The sequence below is a fragment of the Pongo abelii genome, chromosome 13, assembly GCF_028885655.2.
Source record: "Pongo abelii isolate AG06213 chromosome 13, NHGRI_mPonAbe1-v2.0_pri, whole genome shotgun sequence".
Taxonomy (NCBI): domain Eukaryota; kingdom Metazoa; phylum Chordata; class Mammalia; order Primates; family Hominidae; genus Pongo; species Pongo abelii.
Genome location: NC_071998.2, coordinates 38,240,067 through 38,264,922, shown reverse-complemented (window position 1 = coordinate 38,264,922; position 24,856 = coordinate 38,240,067). Strand labels below are relative to the sequence as shown.

Below are 24,856 nucleotides of genomic sequence, written 5' to 3'. Positions count from 1 at the left end.
ATGCTGGTCCCTGACTCCAGAGTTGCCACCACTGTCATTCCCATAAACCAGAGTGCTCTGTATCAGCCTCACATGAAAATAAAGTTCATGCTGTTGTGTTCTCACCCTGCTGTCTTCTAAGTCAAAATCTCACATGGATGTGTCTGACTGGTAAAGCCTAAGTCACACACCTATGCTCTTGCTGCAAGGGAGACTGGGAAAGTAAGAGAGAAAGGGGAAATTGTCCCCTTGGAAACTTGTCAAAGACTGATTCTCTGCAGGCTGCCTTTTAGAAAATGAGCTGCTCCTTTGCAACTGGATGGAAACTGGCTATAGCACAGGCTTAAGGCACTCAATTCTGGCCAACATGAGTCTTGGATCCCAGGAGAAGGGCTGGTACTTCCTGAGTCTTGAATGCAGATTGAGGTGCTGGGGCTCAAGTCAAAGTCTTGCTGTGTTATACAACTGTAATAGCAAACCTTGGTCCTCAGCTTCTTCCTTATACCAGCAGAAGGCCAGGGTTACCCTCACATCATGAAAGCTTAGGGCAGTGATAATAGAGATGTTTATAAGATATAACAATGTCACAAAGAGAGCCAATGTTCTACCATGTTGTATTAGTTCATTCTCATGCTGCTAATAAAGAAATATCCAAGACTAGGTAATTTATAAAGAAAGAGGTTTAATTGACTCACAGTTCAGCATGGCTGGGGAGGCCTTAGGAAACTTACAATCATGGCAGAAAAGAAAGTAAACATGTCCTTCTTCACATGATGGAAGCAAGGAGAATAAGCAAAAGGGGGAAAAGCCCCTTATAAAACCATCAGAATTCACTCATTATCACAAGAAGAGCATTAAGGTAACTGCCCCCATGATTCGATTACCTCCCACCAGGTCACTCCCACAACACATGGGGATTATGGGAACTATTAATCATCTTAATACAATTCAAGATGAGATGTGTGTGGGGACACAGCCAAACCATATCACATGTTATACGACTATTGTACCCTGAACCTTCACTACTTGAAGGGAGGGGCCATTGCTAATCACGTAGTTCATAAAAGTACCATGGCCCAAGGTTGCAGTTTGTCTCTAGGAGTCTGCTATCTGGCCCTGTTAAGCCTCTGTGCTCTGCCCTAGAATGCAATGGATTGCAGGGCCCTGCACAACTGCTACTGCTTCTATCGTTGTGAGCTCCATTTATTTATTCATTTAGCCTGTTCTGGTGTGTGTGATAAATAGCATTTTCACTTTTTACCTAAGAACAAGTAACTGGCTTCCACCTTTGGGATGTGAATCTTTCACTGTGGAAAATTACCCAAATACAGGAAAGATAGTAAAAAACACTGGGTTATCACAAAGCCTGACAGATATCTACTACTCCAAACAAATGTTAATTTATAATTAATTTCCCCTCCCTCTTCCCTACTCGCCTATTCTTGGTGGACTCCATTATCTTGGGGAGTTGATTTTGGCATCAGGCAGGCCTGGGCAGGCCTGAGCAGGCCTCAGTCCCAGTTCTTCTTCTACTAAAACCATCAGGCCTTGGGAAATTAACATTATCTCTTATGAGTCTCAGTTGCTCATTTGTGAAATAAGGCATACTAGTAAGACTTATTTTAAAGGATAATTGTTACAATTAAATGAAATAAAGTATGCAAATAACTTACTACTATGTCAAGCACTTAAGAAACACCTAAGAAATGCAAGCAATTCTTATAGGAAGACTTCAAGGAAAGTAGTTCTATCATGATCTTTATTGTTTAGGGCTTGTCTGGTGATAGTCTACTCTATTCTCTTACTAACACTCACCCTAAAACCCCTTTCCACTGACAGTTTTGGGAAATATGCTCTTCATCAATGGAAGAGTGAGGATGAGAGAAAGGACTGGAAAAACACGTAAGGCTCATGGAAGTTCACGCCTATATATCACAGGTAGACAACAAACTCAATTTAAATCACAAAAGTGCAAAGCAGCATAGCGCAGAGCAAAAGTTGGCCTTGCGGTCACAATCCAATGCTGAATTTCAGCGTTCTTTTTTCCTAGCTGTGGGACCTTGACACTGGCACTTGAGATCCACTAATTTATTCATTCAGCCAGTCATGCAGGCAACAAACATTATTGATCACCTGTCATGTGCCAGATGTGAACTGGTGTGAATGATACAGAGAATTCTGTAAGGGAGACAGGCATGGTGGCAAATACTCATAATTCACTATGAAAGATGTGATAATAGAGATGTTTGCAAGATAGAATGATGGCACAAAGGGAGTTTAAGACTTCCTGGGTGTAGGGGAGGACTCAGGGGATGCTGTACACAATAGGCAGCATTGCAACTGGGTTTCAAAGACTGTTAACTAAAAAAATCATGAGATCTATAAATCTGGAGAAGAGACTTTATTTCTTATAAGGGTTACAGCCTGTAAATATGGTTCTCCTGCAGGCTGGGAAGTACAGCCTTTGGCAAAGACCAGAAGACAGATTCTTCAAAGGAGGTCAAAGGAGGAGGGGTTGGGGCAGGAGCTTTATGATGAAATGGGTTTGGCTAATTATACATATTCAACAGGTTACGAGAAGAGCTATAAATATTCATGAAAGTGTTCCTAAAGCATGTGTATTCACTATACACATATGTAACATATGACCCACGTTCATTTTGTTGCTGGAGACTTAATATTGTAGTATCTACAATTAGGCCCTAGATGTCAAAGGCTGAAGCTGGGACATGAAGATAATCAAGTGTGCAGACTCTATAAAACTGGCCAGAACTAGTCTGTGGCTGGTGTTCTTCTTAACAGGAGAAAGTTACTGAGATAAGTCTCTTATCTAGCCAAAGCTGTAGTTATGGCTTGTGGAACAGGTGGGGTGGGAAGGGGGACTGAGGTGGTGTTGGTCAGTTAGTCAGTAAGCAATGGTGGCAGTGAATTGAATGTGACTGAGCTCAATTGTTTGAACATTGCTTACCTTGAGGCCCCGTGCTTGTTGGGCTGCCACAGAACAAGAAAAACCTTGTGGAAGTTAGAGCATAGTTCATTCTTTAAGAGCACGGTGCAGGACTTAAGTAACCCTTGCCTGGCACAGCCTTAGGTCCTGTTTATAATTTGGTATTTTATTGTCACAAAGAATCTCTTCTGGCTACTTTAACATTAATGCTGGTTGGTTGTGTCTAAACTGCAAAAAGGAAGGGGTATAATGAGACGTGTCTAACCTCCTGTCCTGTCATGGCCAGGAACTCAGTTTTTAAGGCTTCTCTGGGCTCCCTCTGGCCAAGATGGTGTGATGGTGTCCATTCAGTCAGTTGGGAGGCTTGGGATTTTATTTTTAGTTTACAAGACTGAGTAAGAATTTTCAAGGCAGGTAAATGGAAAAAGGACATTTTAGACAAGGAAAAAAGCCTTATGCCTACACCTTACAACAGACTAATCCTGCCCTGACAGAAATCAAAGGGCCTAGATAATCAGTAATCAGATTTTTTTTTAATGGGTAAAGCTTTTAACAGCAGAAAACTCCTTATCCTCCTCCTCATGATGATCATCATAAACATCAATAGCCAAAGCACCAGTAAGCAGTTAAGTTTAGGTCCCCAGGATTAGCCCAGGCAGAGTGAATGTTCTTTGCATTTAACAAAGGCTCATTCTGGAAGAGGATACTGAGTCATTTGCCTAAGTCTCTGGAATTTTCACACTTTTACTGCCAGTATCACATATCGATGAATATTATTCTGGAGACCTCCAGAAAGAGCCATATTTTCAGAGTGAAAAGGCAGGAATAAGAGGTAATCACTGTATTACAATTACATTAGAAAGGAAGAAATTGGTTACATGAACTAACATTTCTGAGATATAGTGTGAGTATGGTTACAGATATAACATATTTGACATAGTAAACCAATGTAGTTTTATTTCCTCCCTAAATCATGTTCCCTTGCAGTCTTTCAACTTCATGGCTAAGCTGTGAGGCTCATTACTCTAGGGACAGTGAGGACAGATCCTAGGAAAAAGAGTCACTGAGTATCAAAGTCTATAATAAGTCTTTAAAAATCAGCCTTTTTTTTTTTTTTTTTAATAAGCAGGTTTTTCAATTTCTTTAACTCCCATTATCAGATCGAGTGCCAGACCTTGTGAGACTCAATTATTCTGAGAGAGCGTCTTGGTTAGCTTGTAACAAAATACCACAGACTAGGTGGTTTTAGCAACAAACATTTATTTCTCCCAGTTGTAAAGGCTGGAAGTCTGAGATCAGGATGCCAGCCTGGTTGGGTTGTTGGTGAAGGCCCTCCTCCTAGTTCACAGACAGCTGCTTTCTCATTGTATCCTCACATGGCAGAGAGAAACAGAGAGAGAGAGAGTGAGTGAGCTCTGGTCCCTTTTCCTCTTCTTATAAGGACACCAATCCCATCATGCGTGCTTCACATTCATCTAGATCTAATTATCTCCCAAAGGCTTACCTCTAAATACTACCACATTGGGGATTAAGGCTTTGGAATATTAATTCTGGGAGAATACAAACATGCAGTCCATAGTAGGGAGGCATAACTCAGATGATATAGCAGAAAGGAAACAAAAGCCCATCCCTTCTCACTCAGGTAGGCTGCAGCAAGAAAAGAGACAGAGGTAGAGCTAGCAGGAAGCACTTTATGATCCTCAGTTTTCCCTTCTTAAAGGTTCCCTCTGATATGAAATCTCAGAAATATCCACACAGCCATGAGAAAATGATAGGTGTTAGAGACGGATGGAGTAAGCGTTAAGTCTGAAGGAGTCCTACATGAGACCTCTTTAAGATGGTCCAGTATATGGCAAAAAAGCGGTGGAAGGGAGCTTTAGAGGTCAGTATGAGGCTTCACTCTATGCTCCTATGCCTTGCTTAACATTCAGGTAACCCAGGTATTCTCCCATGTTATTGTGAGTAGGTGCACAGAATGCCAGACCTGTATAGAATCAAAAAGCCTCTCGTGCACAAAGATTTTGTAACTAAGGGAAGGTGGCTGAGACCATGGATGTCAGCAGTAAGGGCCAGTACATCACCTCAGGAGGTCTAATGGGACAAGTCATACCTCAGTGGTCAGCAGCCTAGAAGCTAAGCAGCTCGGACATGTAGCAAAGACCTGCAAGGACCTGGATCCTCACTCCTTGAAGTATGTGCAAGGATCAGCAGCATCAGCATCACTGGATCTTGTTAGATATGAAGAATCTTGGGCACCATCCTGGAACTACTGAATCAGAATCTGCACTCTGACAAGATGAACATCTAATTCATGTCACATTTAAGTTTCAGAAGCAGTGATCTAGAAGACATTGCATGGATCCAAGGCCTCTGCCTCTCTCCTCTAACCCATTATGAGATTATATACCAAAATCATCCTCTGTAGCCATGTACTCTCTTAGAGAGAAGCAAAAGACAGGGGAGAAAATGTGAAGACCAAGAATTACACAGAGACTCAGTTTTCTAAAGACATCTGAATGTTTGAATTGGACCAAGTTTACTAGATTGGACAAAAACTGGTCCCTAGAGATTAATCAGAGCTGGAAAATGAAACTACATTTTCTTTGCCCATTTGAAAATAGTAGGGTTAGACTATAAGGCCTGCCATAAAATGATCGTTGCATTTGGGGGGAAAATAGAGACTACTTTCCTGGTTTTTGATGTTTTCATTACTCATGATTCTTCTCAGTCAGGTAAAAATGAATGCTGCATACATTGTATGGTTTCTCATTTGCTGTTTCATATTCCTCACCTATGTTTATGGTCTTTTGGGCATTTACATTTTTTGACTCATTTCTTACTGAATGGATCCATACGTCTTTTTGCATAGTAGGAGATGCAGCTTAAAGTTGAGCTTTTTTGCTTTTTTCTGCCCTGGGATTTAGACAAGTCTGGACATATCTACACAGCTGGTAGAGGAGGCTGGCAGGACTCTATTTACTTAAAGGAATAAAGACCCATTTAGTAAAGAATTAATCTTAGAGGAAGAGGGTGGAGGTAAAGGAAAAAGGAAAAGGATCACTGGGTCTCAAAGTATAATATATAGCAAGTCTTGAAAATTAGATTTTTTGTTGTTGTTGTTGTAAAGGAGTTTCTAAGATTACTTTACTCCCAATTAATAGATAAAGTACCAGGACTCTTGGGACTTATTGATGCTTAGAGAGGTATCATTCAGGATCTGACAAGGAGGAAACAAAAAGCTCAGCCCTTCTGGCTCAGTTGGTTCATGGACAATGAAAAAGAGTGGGGTCTCACTCAGACTGTCTCTTACTTCATCAAGGAAATGAGGGCCCATTAGGCATAACCTCCTTCAGCTCCCCGGTATTGTCCCTGTAAATAGCTATATTAATATTCATCCAGAGCAACTTTTCTCTTATCTCAGAGGATGCAATGTTGCACGTTTTGTCAAGTATTTCCCTTGACTCCATCCCTTCCCACCTCTTTTTTTTTTTTTGAGACAGAGTTTTACTCTTGTTGCCTAGGCTGGAGTGCAATGGTGTGATCTAGGCTCAACGCAACCTCTGCTTCCTGGGTTCAAGCAATTCTCCTGTTTCAGCCTCCCGAGTAGCTGGGGTTAGATTACAGGCATGCGCTACCACACCCGGCTAATTTTGTATTTTTAGTAGAGACAGGGTTTCTCCATGTTGGTCAGGCTGGTCACGAACTCCCGACCTCGGCCTCCCAAAGTACTGGGATTACAGGTGTGAGCCACTGAGCCCAGCCCCCTTCCCACCTCTTTAGGGACCTCCTATTGTCAGAGAGAAAAATCTTTTCCTCTGTCCTCTTAGGTTTAGTCCCTGAGGATCTGCAAATTAAACTGACAAAACACAGATTAACCGGAGGAAAGAACATAATTTGTATTAACACTTATGTGCACAAGAGGTCACAGAAAAGAAGTGAAACTCAAGAGACTTTAACACCCCACTGTCAACATTAGACAGATCAGCGAGACAGAAAGCTAACAAGGATATCCAGGAATTGAACTCAGCTCTGCACTAAGTGGACCTAATAGACATCTACAGAACTCTCCACCCCAAATCAACAGAATATACATTCTTCTCAGCACCACACCACACTTATTCCAAAATTGACCACATAGTTGGAAGTAAAGCACTCCTCAGCAAATGTAAAAGAACCGAAATTATAACAAACTGTCTCTCAGACCACAGTGCAATCAAACTAGAAATCAAGATTAAGAAACTCATTAAAAATGCTCAACTACATGGAAGCTGAACAACCTGCTCCTGAATGACTACTGGGTACATAACGAAATGAAGGCAGAAATAAAGATGTTCTTTGAAACCAACGAGAACAAAGACACAACATACCAGAATCTCTGGGACACATTCAAAGCAGTGTGTAGAGGGAAATTTATAGCACTAAATGCCCACAAGAGAAAGCAGGAAAGATCTAAAATTGACACCCTAACATCACAGTTAAAAGAACTAGAGAAGCAAGAGCAAACACATTCAAAAGCTAGCAGAAGGCAAGAAATAACTAAGATCAGAGCAGAACTGAAGGAAATAGAGACACAAAAAACCCTTCAAAAAATCAGTGAATCCAGGAGCTGGTTTTTTGAAAAGATCAACAAAATTGATAGACCACTAGCAAGACTAATAAAGAAGAAAAGAGAGAAGGATCAAATAGACGCAATAAAAAATGATAAAAGGGATATCACCACCAATCCCACAGAAATACAAACTACCATCAGAGAATACTGTAAACACCTCTACACAAATAAACTAGAAAACCTAGAAGAAATGGATAAATTCCTTGACACATACAGCCTCCCAAGACTAAACCAGGAAGAAGTTGAATCTCTGAATAGACCAATAACAGGATCTGAAATTGAGGCAATAATTAATAGCTTACCAACCAAAAAAAGTCCAGGACCAGATGGGTTCACAGCCGAATTCTACCAGAGGTACAAGGAGGAGCTGGTACCATTCCTTCTGAAACTATTCCAATCAATAGAAAAAGAGGGAATCCTCCCTAACTCATTTTATGAGGCCAGCATCATCCTGATACCAAAGCCTGGCAGAGACACAACAAAAAAGGAGAATTTTAGACCAATATCCCTGATGAACATTGATGCAAAAATCCTCAATAAAATACTGGCAAACCGAATCCAGCAGCACATCAAAAAGCTTATCCACCATGATCAAGTGGGCTTCATTCCTGGGATGCAAGGCTGGTTCAACATACACAAATCAATAAACGTAATCCAGCATATAAACAGAACCAACGACAAAAACCATATGATTATCTCAATAGATGCAGAAAGGCCTTTGACAAAATTCAACAACCCTTCATGCTAAAAACACTCAATAAATTAGGTATTGATGGGACGTATCTCAAAATAATAAGAGCTATCTATGACAAACCCACAGCCAATGTCATAATGAATGGGCAAAAACTGGAAGCATTCCCTTTGAAAACTGGCACAAGACAGGGATGCCCTCTCTCACCACTCCTATTTAACATAGTGTTGCAAGTTCCGGCCAGGGCAATCAAGCAGGAGAAGGAAATAAAGGGTATTCAAGTAGGAAAAGAGGAAGTCAAATTGTCCCTGTTTGCAGATGACATGATTGTATGTCTAGAAAACCCCATCGTCTCAGCCCAAAATCTCCTTAAGCTGATAGGCAACTTCAGCGAAGTCTCAGGATACAAAATCAATGTGCAAAAATCACAAGCATTCTTATACACCAATAACAGACAAACAGAGAGCCAAATCATGAGTGAACTCCCATTCACAATTGCTTCAAAGAGAATGAAATACCTAGGAATCCAACTTACAAGGGATGTGAAGGACCTCTTCAAGGAGAACTACAAACCACTGCTCAATGAAATAAAAGAGGATACAAACAAATGGAAGAACATTCCATGCTCATGGGTAGGAAGAATCAATATCGTGGAAATGGCCATACTGCCCAAGGTGATTTATAGATTCAATGCCATCCCCATCAAGCTACCAATGACTTTCTTCACAGAATTGGAAACAACTACTTTAAAGTTCATATGGAACCAAAAAAGAGCCCACATCGCCAAGTCAATCCTAAGCCAAAAGAACAAAGCTGGAGGCATCATGCTACCTGACTTCAAACTATACTGCAAGGCTACAGTAACCAAAACAGCATGGTACTGGTACTAAAACAGAGATATAGACCAATGGAGCAGAACAGAGTCCTCAGAAATAATGCTGCATATCTACAAGTGTCTGATCTTTGACAAACCTGAGAAAAACAAGCAATGGGGAAAGGATTCCCTATTTAATAAATGGTGCCGGGAAAACTGGCTAGCCATATGTAGAAAGCTGAAACTGGATCCCTTCCTTACACTTTATACAAAAATTAATTCAAGATGGATTAAAGACTTAAATGTTAGACCTAAAACCATAAAAACCCTAGAAGAAAACCTAGGCAATACCATTCAGGACATAGGCATGGGCAAGGACTTCATGTCTAAAACACCAAAAGCAATGGCAACCAAAGCCAAAATTGACAAATGGGATCCAATTAAACTAAAGAGCTTCTGCACAGCAAAAGAAAACACCATCAGAGTGAACAGGCACCCTACAGAATGGGAGAAAATTTTTGTAATCTACTCATCTGACAAAGGGCTAATATCCAAAATCTACAATGAACTTAAACAAATTTACAAGATAAAAACAACCCCATCAAAAAGTGGGCAAAGGGTATGAACAGACACTTCTCAAAAGAAGACAGTTATGCAGCCAAAAGACACATGAAAAAACGCTCATCATCACTGGCCATCAGAGAAATGCAAATCAAAACCACAATGAGATACCGTCTCACACCAGTTAGAATGGCGATCATTAAAAAGTCAGGAAACAACAGGTGCTGGAGAGGATGTGGAGAAGTGGGAACACTTTTCCACAGTTGGTGGGACTGTAAACTAGTTCTACCATTGTGGAAGTCAGTGTGGCGATTCCTCAGGGATCTAGAACTAGAAATACCCTTTGACCCAGCCATCCCATTACTGGGTATATACCCAAAGGTTTATAAATCATGCTGCTAAAAGACACATGCACACGTATCTTTATTGTGGCACTATTCACAATAGCAAAGGCTTGGAACCAAGCCAAATGTCCAACAATGGTAGACTGGATTAAGAAAATGTGGCACATATACACCATGGAATACTATGCAGCCATAAAAAAGGATGAGTTCATGTCCTTTGTAGGGACATGGATGAAGCTGGAAGCCATCATTCTCAGTAAACTATCGCAAGGACAGAAAACCAAACACCGCATGTTCTCACTCATAGGTGGGAATTGAACAATGAGAACACATGGACACAGGAAGGGGAACATCACACACCAGGGCCTGTTGTGGGGGAGGGGTAGGGGGGAGGGATAGCATTAGGAGATATACCTAATGTTAAATGACAAGTTAATGGGTGCAGCACAGCAACATGGCACATGTATACATATGTAACTAACCTGCACATTGTGCACATGTACCCTAACACTTAAAGTATAAAAAAAAAAGAAGTGGTTAGACTTTAGGTTTATATACAATTTTCACATGGGAAAAAGGTTTTGGGGTTTAAGGGACTATAAATTATGGAGAAATGACTAGGAATATACGAGGGAACTAATGAAACAGAGGGATGTTTTAGAAAGGTCTGTTTATGCAAACTCATCTCTATGTTGACTTTCTTTCTCTGGTGATAAGAGTCACTCTTTTCTTGGTGGCAGGGAGGGCATCTTCACAAAGGTAAATTTATGCCCTGATTTTAAGCGCATGATACTAAGGCAGGAAAACCCTTCCTGCGTCTGTTGATTTTCAATTGCCTTCAGCTCAAAAAAATCCTTATGCCAGAGTGACGTATATTGGGTTGGCATGTTCTAATACCCCTCACTATATAGAGCACAACCTCCCTTTGTTATGGCTTTATTCCTCCCCCACTTGCTTCTTTCTCTCTTCCTGCAAACATGTTCAAATTTTTCTCATGTCAATGATCCTTCCACTGGCCCTTCCATATTCACTCAAAATAATATTTATTGAGTGCTTACCAAGGGCAAGCATTGTTCTAGATGCTGAGGGTATTGTGAGCAAATAATGCAGATGTAATCTCTGTCTTCCTGAAATGTATAGTCTAGCGTCACCATCCTCTCTAGCTACCATTCAATCTTATTTCCTCCTCATCTGAACCTCAGAGTAATCCGTTCTGCCTGATCTTCCTCCTGTGATCTCTTCTTGAATTAGTGCCATCCTATCATCGAAGCCAAAAACCTAGGAGCTCATCCTAGTTTCATCCTGCTCCTTACCCTTCCTATCACCAAATCCAGCTGATATGATCTAAAAATTTTCAAAATGATTCCCCTTCTCTCCATCTCTACCGCCATGTTTCTAGACTGGCTTTAATCATCTTTTGTTTATCAGTGGTTATTATCACTGGCCTTCCTGCCTCTAGTTTTAGCTCCGTTAAATCCACCTTCCAGACAGAGGCTATAGAGGCGTCACCCCTATGCTTGTAACCCCTCAAAAACATTCTCAATTTCCTATAGGATAAAGTGCAAGTTCCTCAGTGGGGCCTCATATTTTTGTCACTGCCTTCATCTCCAGCCTCACTAACTCCCTGTACTCTCTCTACTTGCAGGTCTCCACATATAGCATGCTTGGTATGTGTATGTACTTAACCTTGTAACTGCCTGGAACAACCTTTCTCAGGCCTTCTTGCCCACTGACACCTCGCTATATCTACCTTCAGATGTTCCTAGATTTATTCTTCAAAGCTCTGCTTTTAGTTACGTATAGTACTCTGAAAAGCCTTCCCAGAGAATCCTTCCTGGAGGGAAGAATTGTTGTTCTTCCTCTATGCGTCCATAGTAGCTTTTACGTTATTTTATAGCTCTCTGTTCTATCTTTCTCACCAGGCAGTGAGGTCCTTTAAAAAGGTGATTGGCAGATGGCTGGTGCTGAACTGTTGTGGAATCAGGCATCAGATAAGCCTTGATCTGAGCCTTGATCTTCTTCCATGATTGAGTGAGATTCCCTGAGCTACCAATATGGCATCCAGTCTCAACTGTGGTTTTATCCTAAAGTGTCATTGAATATCCAGCTTCTCTTCCTAGCAATGAGACATTAATGGCTCTATCTTAGCTTTCCACTCACTGCCCCATTAAGCCTGTCCTATGGTAGGAACTCCACTTGACCTGTGGTTATGGGAGACACATCTATGATGCACCATCACTATCACTTGCCTAGATCTTATCCCAGCACACTGGGTTCTCTTTCCATTTAGACTAAAATCAGACATTTAAGGGTGAACTTGGGGGTTAAACAAACATATATGGATACATTTGAGAAACAGACCATCAGCATTACATGTCATTGAGCCTTTTAGTGTCTGAGACCTAAGGTTTTATTTGTTTACTCACCCAATCATTTTATGTAAATGTATATTTACATTTTAAGCATTCTTTTAAAGCCACCGCATAGCTTCACTATGACCAGATAATGAGGATTCTTGACAATGGAGTGTCATGGAGGTATTCAAACCCCCGGGATGGGGACCGAGGCCAGCAGTTAGATGTTAGGCAAACTCTTCTGCTGAGACACATGCTTCCCCTACACAAACACAGATACAAATGTCAGAGCTGGAAAGGAGACCTTAGGGATCACCCTGGTGAGCTATCATTTTTGAGATGCAGACACTGAGCCTATTAAAATTTTAAGTCAGTGCCTTCAGATGTTATCCCATGGATAGTGATGGGTAGCATTTGAATGTCCTGGAAAAATGGTTACAAATACTGTATGAATTCCCTGTTCCTATCCCATTGGCAGGGATTTAACTCAGGTATAGGTTGGAAATCATCAGTTTCAGTAATTTGTCAAGTTATTGGGTCGCAGTCAGGATTAGAACATGGGTTCTCTGCTCTCTACAGTACAACAGATGGCCTTCCTCCATCTATCTAACCATAAACTATTCTATCTTTTTTCTACTGAATGCACGTGGGACCCTCACTCGGTCACACATTTCTTGCTATTCCTCCCAGATTTGTCCTACTCACAAATTGGATAAATAAATCATCTTAGTTTTCACATCGTTTATAAAATGCTCACAAAGACAAAACAACACTGGAACCTCTCAGCTCACATTAGAACCTCCAGTGGTGGATACTATCCCATCAACCTGCATCCCTTTGGGATTCTTCATTTGCCTAATTGATAATTTTTCATTTTGAACTCAATCCAACCCTTATTTCTCCATTTTGTCCCAAAATGATGTCATGAAAGATGTCAAATGCCTGGTTGACATACAGAAATATTATATCCAACTTTTCCCTCAGCTTACAGGCTTGTGAAACTATCAACAAATCATTTGTAAAAATTTAAATGAACCTGATCTCTATTTATTAATATTCTTTCCTTCTTTAAAGCCTATGACCCAGGTCTCCTGGTTTTCTTTACATCTCTCTGACAATTACCTCTCTAATTCATTGGCTATTTCTCTATTTTTCTTAGCCCAGTTTCTATCACTTCTACATTCTCACATCATTTTACATACTCTTCCCAGGTCGTCTCATCTAAATTGAAGAATTCAACCACTATCTATTTGCTAACAACTCCAAGATCTATGACCAGTCTTTCCAAAATATAGGCCCCATATTCTCATCTACACCTGAATGTTTGGCTGCGGGCTTATACCAGACACCAGTCATTTTTTGGTTTGCCAACATTCCCTTCTTAGAGACGTGCCCACATCCCATAAAGAGTAGTCACATAAATCACTCTGTGACTTCATCCCTCAGGCCATAGCTGACTTGGCCAGAGTGGATATCTCATCCAAGCTAGTCCAGTCAGATTCCCTTGTGTGGGAATCAATCACCTCCATCTGTAAGGTGATATAGGGCTTGGAATTGTGTCCTGAGGATAAATAAGCAGAGAAAGCCAGTATACAGGGAGAATCCAGAGATCAGGGCAGATATGCAAAGGGAAGCAAAGCAAAGGACATCGTGATTTCAGAAAGATAGAGATGGAGTAGGTGGCTGCCTGAGAATTTTCCAGTGCCAGCAAGCCTATGCTTTATTGCTTTCATTGTATTTCATGAGATTAACCATCCCTTTTCAAATACAATTTGAAAACCTACTTTATGCCAGGAACTTTACTAGGTATAAGAGAAATTTTGTTGAATAAGGAAACCATGGTCTATGACCCCACAAATCTACATTTGAATGCCTTATCACAGTAAATTCTTGTTTCCTTGCATTTATTTGAGTGTGTTTCTTGCATTCCATCAATCCATACTTAATTCTTTTTTTTCTTTTTTTTAATTTTTGTTTTCCTGGGTAAGCATTTAATTCTTACTGTATCCCAAACCAACCTCGTCTTCCTCACTATGCCAGCTCTTTCTCCAAAAAGCCTACAATCTTGATCAGTGGTGGTATGCCCAATCTTGATTAACTGGGTAGTATGCCCAGTTTTCAAAACCAGAAACCTCACAGTTGCCCTTTGTTCCTCCTCTGCTTCACTACACATCTAGTCCATTACCAAATACTTTGGGTTCTACCTCAAAATGCCCTTCCTTTCAGATCTTACTTTTTGTCCTTACTTTTATCTTGTCCAGGGTTAGATTACTGACACCTCCCACTTGGGTGTTTCAACCACCTCCTGTCAGATCTACCTGTTGAATATCTCCCTGCACAGCTCATCCTCCATGATGTCATCAGACCTCTTCCTAGGATCCATACTGGATCTTGACACATGCCTCCTAAACATGTCCACTGGCTTTCCATTATCACAAAAATAAAACCCAGACACCTTATACAAAAGACCCTACATGATCTGGTCCAAATTCCTCTCAATTGCTGTCTCCCACAACGTGTATTCCAGTGATTTCCAGTCACTAAACATGTAGCATTTTCTGAGTTTGTGCATTTTTAATAATATACATTTCCTTCTGTCTAAAAAGGTTATCCTCAGGCCTTGGCCTGGCAAAGTCATCTTTTAAGACCAGTTCAAATATCATCTATTCTGAGCCAGGCAGAGGATATGTTCTCTTAAGGCATTCTGTTCACCCCTCTGGCATAATCTAGCCGAGAGTGACAAGAGATTACAATAATAATCCCATATGACCTTGCCTTGTTGTTAACAAAGTTATCTCGTTTGAACCATATAATGACTCGGATGAGGCAGGAAGGCATCCCATTTCGTAGATGAGAAAATGGGCTCAAGACCACAAATATCCTCCCTAGTGTCATGTGGACAGGATGGGATCCAGATTTTGTAGCCAGAATCTGGCCACATAAAAGATCTGAGCCGAGGTGCTTCAGGAGTTCTGCACATATTTGATTTGTATTTTATTTTAAAACATGTATTTTAATAATTTTTAAAAATGATTGCTATAAAATTCACCATTTTAGCCATTTTAAAGTGTGCAATCTAATAGTTTTTAGTATATTCACAATGTCGTACAACTGTTACCGTTAAGTAACTCCAGAATATTCCCATCGCTCCCAAAAGAAACCCTATACCTCCCAATCCCATCCTCCACCTGTCCTTGGCAACTACTTTTGTCACTATGAATTTACCTATTTTGGATATGTCAGATGAATGAAGTTATATAATATGTGACCTTTTTTGTCTGGCTTCTTCCCTTAGCATAATGTTTTCAAGGCTCATATATGGTGTAGCATGTATCAGTGCTTTGTTCTTTTTTATTGCCTAATAATATTTCATTGCATGGATATACCACATTTTGTTGATCCATTCATCAATTGATAGACATTTGGATTGTTTCCACTTATTGGCTCTTGTGAATAATGTTACTATGAACATTCCTGTACAAGCTTTTGTGTGAACATATATTTTCAATTCTCTTGGGCATAGACCTAGGTATAGAATTGTAGGGTCATATGGCAAATCTTTAACTTTTGAGGGATTGCCAAACTTTTTCCAGAGCACTGCACCATTTAATAATATATTCCCACCAGCAATATATTAAAGGTTCCAATTTATCCATATCCTTACCAACAGTTGTTATTTTCTTGGTTTATTATGATGATGATGATAGTGGTTCCAGTAGGTATGAAGTAGCATCTCATTGTGGTTTCTTATTTGCCTTTTTCTAATTCCTAATGAGCATCTGTTCACATACTTATCAGCCATTTGCATATCTTCTTTGGAGAACTATCTATTCACATTCTTTGTCCATCTTTTAATTGGGTTATTTACCTTATTCTTGAGTTTTGTGAGGTTCTTTATATATTCTGGATATATATGATATGTTATTTGCATAAATTTTCTTATATTCTCTGGGTCATCTTTTCCCTTTTTTGATAGTTTCCTTTTATACATAAAAGGTTTTAATTTTAAGTCCAATTATTTATTTATTGTGCTTTTGATGTCATATTTTAAAAACTGTTGCCTAACCAAAGGTCATAAAGCTATATCACAGCTATATTTTCTTCTAAGAATTTTACAGGTTTAGCACTTATATTTTGGTAAGCCTTAGATCCATTAGAGATAATTTCTATAAATGGTGTGAGGTAGAGGTCCAAATCACTCTTTGCATGTGAATATTCAGGTAACCCGGGATCATATATTGAAAAGACTATTCTTTCCTCATTTAGTGGTCTTGGAATCCTTGCAAAATATTTATTGACCATACATGTATGGTTTATTTCTGGACACTCAACTCTATTCCACTGGTATATATGTCTATGCTTATGCCAGTACCATGTTGTTTTGATTACTACAGCTTTGTAGGAAGTTTTGAAACTGAGAAGTGTGAGTCCTCCAACTTTGTTCTTGTTTACTTCAATAATTTAAAAGCATGTGTACATCTTCTTTTAAATTTTTTTTAAAGTACTATGTGCTTATTTTACACAACTTAAAAATTTACCTAAGAATTTAAGATAAAAATGAAGAGAGAAGCTTCATCAGACATTGTCAACTCACTGTCAACATTTTGAAGCATTTCTTTCCACTTTTACAAATGTGTCTGTATGTACATCTAAGTAAATAAATAATACACATTTTCATATTTATGGAAACTGAAATGCATAGTTTTATATCTTGCTTTTTTCCACTTAGCATTGTATCAGGAGCAATTTTCCAGATTATTAAATATTCCTGGAAAATGTCATTTTTACAGCTGCATTCTATTATATGGATGTATAATAGTCACTTCTCTAGAGCTGGACACGTAGGCTATTACTAGCGTTTTCCTGGCATAAATATTGATGTAATAAACTTGCTTATATGTCTTTTTGTGCATGCTTAATATCCTTCTTAGGATAGATGCTATAAGTAGAATCACTGGATCAAAAACTATTTTAAGAATCTTGATTTTTAAAGTTAAATTCTGTACCATTCCTAATGAGTTATATGAATTCCAAGTTCTTTATGTATAGGTGCAAATAACTTACCTGTTTTATGTGTAGCAAATTTTCTTCTCAATTCTTGTGCCTACATTTAATTTTGGTAATTAAATATTTTGACTTATGGAAGCTTCAGATTTTCCTTGAAATTACATCTTCTAAGTTTTTATTCTTATTTTAATTTTGTATTTTCTTTAACTGCTTTTAGATTGGAATGTCCTTATTCACAAAGGGACCACAGACATTTGTCTCCCTCTACTTTCAGGTTTTGTTTTGTTTTGATCTCATAAAGCCATCTGAAATTTATTTTAATGTTATTTCTTTAGGAAATATCTAATTTGATTCTTTCCTGAATTTTTAGCCATAATATTTTGTTTGTTATGGTCTTAAAAGTATATTTGGTAGAACTGATCTTGAGTTTTCTTTTTGTGGTTTTTTTTTTTTTTTTTGGCATTTAGTCTGCACTTTTGCCTCCAGATGAATTTTATCAGCACATTGTGAAATTTTTGAAAAATCTCACTGAGATTTGGATTGAGATGACATTAGACCTCTAAATTAATATGACATCTTTACAGTATTCATTTACCCATCCAGGAACATCATCAATCTCCCTATTTTTATGAATCACAGCCAGGTCTTGTGATTTTTTTCATACGGATCATGCACATAAGCTTATCCCTCGGGTTTTCTGTGTGTCTTGTTAAAATCATGAATAGAAACCTTTTGTTGTTTTTGTTGCTTTTCTACTTAAAATGTATTCGAACAGATATTTAACAAACGTTTCAATTTGTAATTTTGTCTCATATCTATATCTTGATAGTTTTTCAGTAGATGCTTTGGAGTTTTAAGATTATGTGATATTATTTGTTTATAGTTATTATGTTGTCTCTTCATTTCCAGTAACTACAAATGTTGCTTTTCTTTTTCAAATATTAGTAGAATATTTAGAACTTTAACAACAGTATTATATAACAGTGTGGACAAGGGGAATACTTATTTTGTTCCTTTGGTAATGGCAATGCCTGTAGTGCTTGGTTTGCTATTAAGAGAATAACTATCTATTGGCTTAAGATAAATATTCTTCCTTGTATTAAGGAATCATCCTTCTATTCCTTTTTTGCTAAATTGTTTTTTTAAATACAAAATTTGAGTTGAACTTTATTACAATCTTGTCATTATCCTTCGAAATAATCATATTTTTCTTCTTCTAACAACTGACATTACGTGTGTGTGTGTGTGTGTATACATACACATATATGTATTTCCTAATATAAACCATCTTTACATTCCTGGGAACTATTTTATTTGGTTGTAGTATAGCATTTATTTAAGTTAGTGCTGAATTTTCTTTGCTAGTATTTAGCACTTCTCACTGTTATACTATGAAAGACTGGCGTGGCATTTTTGTTGTTGTTTCGTGCTATTTGTGTCATCTTTTAATATTGTGGCTATTCTGCCTTTATCAAAAAAAAAAAAAAAAAAAAGGGAAAGTATTCTGTTGTCTTCTATGCTTTGAGACATTGTGTGGTTTTTACATTCATTCCGTGCAGGTTCCCCCTCTTGCTCCCTGGCTCACATCTTCCACTCTCCTTTCCATATCTCTGATTTCCACCACTTCTCCCCCATGTCACTGTGTTGGAGCGTGGAAGCTCTAAAGGTGAGATGCAGGCTGAGGTTGTCTGTCTGCTGCCAATGAAGAGTCTTGTGTGTGTTTCCTCAGACTCCAGGTGTGTATGCCATAAAAGGGTCCCGGTGGGAGTCATCTTAAAGGTATTCACCAAGAGAATCATATGAATCCAAGACCCACCCACATGTGGTCCAAGGAAAGCCCAAAGCCTGGGAGGCGGAGAGTCCACGTGACCAGCCAGATGCTGCCTTGTCTGCCTCAGAGGAACTGCCCTTACCACGTCTAACAGGAAGAACTTCTAGGAAACCACCAAACTCCTATAAAAAAGGGCGCCAACCACTGTGCAACCACCACATAGAAGGTACTGCTGCCAGATTACAGTGTTCAGGGCAAGAAAGATAATTTGGGTCATAAGATTTCTTCCTCTCTTCCCCAGGATCTGAAGAGAGGAGGTGAGAACATTTAAATTAAATGAAGGTTGGAGTTTTGATATCACACTGAATGGGATTTTAATTATTTAACAATTTCAGGAGAACTTCTATTACCAGAAAGTACCTAGAAAGCTATGGAACCTATCCGAGCTTGCTTCGGGGAAATGATTTCCGAGGAGAGTTAGAAGAGGTTGCGGTGGGAAAGAATAGTGCTGGCTGTGGCTTGCTCCCAGGGGGTTCAGCTTAGTAAGCAAACAGGCCCAGAGATGCACTTAGAGAACAATCACCACGAGTGATTCCATGCCTTCTTTCACACACAGTTATTTTTAGAATGTTCAACTTTATTGTGCTTTCGGAGGTGATGGCAATGTACCAGTTAAGCTCAATCTTGGACATTGTGATGTGCTTTTATTGCTACAGTTTCTAATTGAAATAAAATCGAAGAAGAAGGAAAGTGTTTAAAGAGAGCAAGAAAAATAGCTCACATGGGCTTTTGGCAAAAGAAAAAATATCTAGATACCAACATATACTTAGGACAAATTAAAAATACAATTACACATCAAAACCTACCGTTTGTGGAAAAAAACATTTTTTTTCCAAAAGAGTCTGTATTAGTTCATTCTCACTATGAACTAATAGTAATAGTAATGAACTAATTAGTTCATTCTCACTATGAACTCATAGGTATTCTCGCTATGAAGAAATACCTGAGACTGGGTAATTTACAAAGAAAAGAGGTTTAATTGACTCACAGTTCTGCAGGGCTGGGGAGGCCTCAGGAAGCTTACAATCACGGCAGAAGGGGAAGCAAATATGTCCTTCTTCACATGATGGCAGCAGGGAGAAGTGCAGGGCAAAGGGGGGCGGAAAGCCCCTTATAAAACCATCGTATCTCACGAAAACTCACCAGAACAGCATGCAGGTAACCGCCCCCATGATTCAATTACCTCCCACCGGGTCCCTCCCATGACACGTTGGGATTATGGGAACTACAATTCAAGATGAGATTTGGGTGGGGACACAGCCAAACTATATCAGATCCCAATATATTCAATATATTGGAAAAATTATAATGGAATGGAATGGAATGTGACACTTTTTACTTTGATCTGAGTATTTTCAATATCCTATTTGTTTGTATTATCACCTTTTAGATCAGAATCTAAAAATAACTTGGGGTCCTTGATATAGTCATGCAACATTTGATATATTTCCTTTTTTTGAAGTTTCTGCTAAGAAAATTTATCAAATTGATTCATTTAAGTGCAGGGGCATAGAAATAAACGATCTCCTCTATTACCTAGAATTGTTTAAAATCATTTGGTAGACTCTCAATATTTCTTGCAAATTGACTTTGTTTATTTGTTTGTTTTTGGTCGATGCAGTATGGCAGAATGAAATGGAGTTAGTTTTAGGACAATTTTCATAGTTGCCAATGATTAATTCAGCAGTCACAATTTTTCAAACTATTAAATACGAAGTCCACGTCTTAGACTGAGTCCCCCAGATGTAGACCTTGAGACAAGGATTTGAGTTCAAGCAGTTTATTTGGGAGGCGATCCCAGGAAGTACTGCCATGGAAGTGAGGAAGTGAAACAGGGGAGGGAAGCAAACCAGCATTGGGTATGTTGAGGGCCAACATACAGCTGTGGGCTACCTGCTGGGAGCCTGAAAGGAGCCCACCTGCAGTGAGCTGGTATTTATCTGCCATCTCCTTGGGAATTGGTTGAGAGCTGTTAGGGCAGGAGTGAGTGTTAACTCTCCATGCTTCCCACTAGCCTGTGTGTGACACATATCTACAACTAGAGAGTCCTGGGCAGTAAGGGACAACACAACAGTGAGTTCTAGGAATGACCGACCTATACAACTTACACGACGTGTATCGATCGGGAGCCGGATCTGAGAGGCAGAAGACTGAGTGTAAAATCATACAGTCTAAAGCCAACCTGGGTTCAAACCAGATCTGCTCCTGTTTGTATGTGACCCTGAGCAAGTTATTTAATCTCTTGGCACTCAGTTCCCTCATCTATAGAGTAAAGATAATCATAGTACCTACCCTCATAGGGTTGTTGTGAGGATTGAGTAGATATAAGTAACAAGTTTAGAATAATGTTGACTCATGCCATGTACTATTTGTTCATAATTATTATGGGAGGGGGTGTTCCAAAGTAAATCATCAACCTGCCACCAACAGTGCACCTGTGGTAAACGGTTACCATTTACCTGTCTTCTCCTCACCTTTATTTGATAAAATTTCATTTAATGACCTTTCTATAGTTTTACTCTCTTCACTAAGAATTTAGAACTTGCATGGCCGGGCGTGGTGTCTCACGCCTGAAATCCCAGCACTTTGGGAAGCCGAGGTGGGCGGATCATGAGGTCAGGAGATCAAGACCATCCTGGCTAACACGGTGAAACCCCGTCTCTACTAAAAATACAAAAAAATTAGCCAGGCGTGGTGGCGGGCGCCTGTAGTCCCAGCTACTTGGGAGGCTGAGGCAGAAGAATGGCGTGAACCCGGGAGGCGGAGCTGGCAGTGAGCCAAGATTGCGCCACTGCACTCTCTCTAGCCTGGGTGACAGAGTGAGACTCCGTCTAAAAAAAAAAAAAAAAAAAAAAATTTAGAACTTACCATGCCATGTGCAGTATGCAATATTGAATAATCTCACTTCAATTGAAAAATAAACCTTATTTTTCATGCATACAGAGAAAAATGTATTCATCATCATTTTGGGGGATCATTTAAATCCCTCATCTGAACGTATTTCGGTAAAGTTTAGCTGAGGGGGTCTTATATTTGCCTAGAGAGAACACAATGTCTAACCATGCATTTCCTCAGGGAACTCTACGGTACAAGTCCTCTTTTCACCTTGTAAAAAGAGACTCCAAGCCCTGCTGGCAATTCACAATACAAAAAGCATATCTTATTTATAGGAAAGTTGAATTTAATGTGATAGGAGCAAATCACTTTTCAAAGTGGCCAAGAGAGGGGAAAAGGGTTAAAAAGTCTCTATTGATATAAGACAAATTAAAAGCAGAAATGTAAGAAATGACACTCCTTCCCAAGAATCCTATGAGTGGATTTTTATGGTCTTAAAATGTACCTTGATTCATCTACTTCTGTTCATGCATGTTTGCAAGTATGTCCTTCTCCAAGCAGCTAGAGAAAATAAAGTTGGATGCATCAGCCTGTTCCCATTGTTTCATGAGCAACCATCCAGTCTTTTAGATTCTAAAAGCCTAAAGATTCTAAAAGTGGAAAATTTATTGTTTCACTCAAAAATTCCATAAGCCATCTTCCTAAGTATGAAATAGCTTCAGGGAATTCTATTTTTTCTGATAGTTTGTCACTAAGTATTTGAGTCCATGATTTTCAGGGGAGCCAAGAGATCTCATACCAAATTGCAGGGAATTCCTATGATGTTTTTTAAAAGCAGCCATTTAGTGTTCTTCTCTGATTTGGAGACATGCAATAAAATCTTTTTATGCACCCCATTTATTTTCCTAGACATTTAAATTTTTCATGCCCAGCATGCTCAATAATTCAAGCAGAGTTGAAAATGGCCAGGTTTTACCTTCCATGGGATTATCCTTGGGGACTGAGGGTTTAAAAGAATGACAGCTATGAAAAATCCCAGGCCTCCTCCCAGCTGTGCACATTGAACTATCTCTACTGAAAGTGGTAACCTCTGCCTGCTTCACAGGAGGCATTGGCGAGCATCCTAACAATCACTGTAAATCACAGCCCATCACACAGCTAACTCTAGAGCAATGGGGCCACCTAGACTCCAAATATGGAAGTGCTGAAAGGAAAAAAAATCCCTTCTGGGATTCATTCCTAGAGGCTCCTTGAGATCTGGATATTGAGAGGGTAAAAGAGGAGCTTGTACATGTCTGAGTCTCAGGTGATCAGAGACAACTTGAATGCATGAGGATTTTTCTCCATAAAACACATTAGATATTAACGTTTAAATATTTATAAATATTTACATGAAATATCTTAAATATTAAAAATTATATTTTTATGAGTGTGTTGGCCTAAAGATGAATATATTCCTGTTATATATTACATATTAAATGTTATACATTTATATATATAACATTTAATTTAATTTACCAGTTTTTTAAAAAAAAGTTAAAAGAAATAAAGACATTTAGACATTTTTCTGGGACCTTAAAAGTACTGTGGGCCCTCCACACTGTGCCTAGTGGATAAATTGGCATGGCTGGCACACACTAGCGAGGTCAGGGGTTTATAAGGCCTGGAAGCCTTCCATCCTTTAGACGCTTAGAATGTACTGAAAGATGTCCAAGGACACCAAAGGACTTACCATACTTTCCTGCATTTCATGAATTTCTTTCATATTTTAATGTTTCCTTTAATGCATCACCTAATAGATGACACATTTAACATCGAGGTGGTGGGACTCTGTTCCTTTAGAGTCTTCATTGAATTGATAATACTTTTAAAACATACAATATCTTAGAATGGAGGAGGCATGGTATCCAGCCATGATGAGGAAAAGCAGCCACCCCTGCGCCCTGGGGCCTCTCCTGACCTGGCTCTTTCCACTCCCTACCTACCCAGCCACACATCAAGAAGCAGTCCTCTGTCATTTATTAGCCCACCTCGGAAGCCACATTGCCACAGTTCTGCTGTGCTCTTGGTTGAAGCAGTCACAAGCCCACCCCATTCATGGAGGAATGACAAGGTCACATTGTTGAAGAACATATGAAATGGTGATATAGTTGTTGTCACCTTTGGAGAATGTGATCTGCCAAACATCCCCCAACAAAGACGAATAAATAGAGAGTTGGATCATTTCTTTCTTTTTACTTTTTTTCTGTCTTGAGACAGTGTTGTTCTTGTTGCCCAGGCTGGAGTGCAATGGAGCAATTTTGGCTCACTGCAACCTCCGCCTCCCAGGTTCAAGTGATTTTCCTGCCTCAGCCTCCCAAGTAGCTGGGATTACAGGTGTGCGCCACCATGCCTGGCTAATTTTTGTATTTTTAGTAGAGACAGGGTTTCACCAGGCTGGTCTTGAACTCCTTACTTCAGGTGATCCACCTGCCTCAGCCTCCCAAAGTGCTGAGATTACAGAGAGTTGGATCATTTCTAAAGGGAAGTGGGTAGCAAGGGCGATGAACAAACAGAAATTACACTGTGTTCACTCTGTTATGCCACCGTGATGCCTGTGAGGGAGCAGAGCAGCTGGCTGTACAATTTCTTTAAGGAACATGGATATATACCCAGTTGGTTCAGGCAATGGGTGTTACTATCAAACTGTTTGCAGAGGAGTAAGGAAAACAAAAATGAGAGTAGCCAGGATGTCCCTCTCAGTCAGCTGAGATGTGACAGCTTGTTTAGGGTGGTTGTGCAATTTAAGATGTGTCATCCCCAGCCTCAGATATCAGTGTTTCTCTTTGCTAGAGCTCTACCATTATGGCTGCTTTTAGGGGAGTCTGCCACCCCATTTCTCCTG

General features: G+C 39.4%; 1 protein-coding gene and 1 long non-coding RNA gene across 3 annotated transcripts in view; one reads left to right on the top strand and one right to left on the bottom strand.

The window, feature by feature from the left end:
• The window catches only part of SLC24A2 (solute carrier family 24 member 2), a 533,689-nt gene that overhangs the window by 404,105 nt on the left and 104,728 nt on the right, over positions 1 to 24,856 (bottom strand). The window lies entirely within an intron of this gene.
• LOC129048066 (uncharacterized) overlaps positions 1 to 24,856 on the top strand; it is a 118,452-nt gene that overhangs the window by 90,491 nt on the left and 3,105 nt on the right. The window contains exon 6 of the long non-coding RNA XR_008510094.2: positions 19,036 to 19,303. This is a non-coding gene — a long non-coding RNA (uncharacterized LOC129048066). The remainder of the gene's footprint in view (positions 1 to 19,035; positions 19,304 to 24,856) is intronic.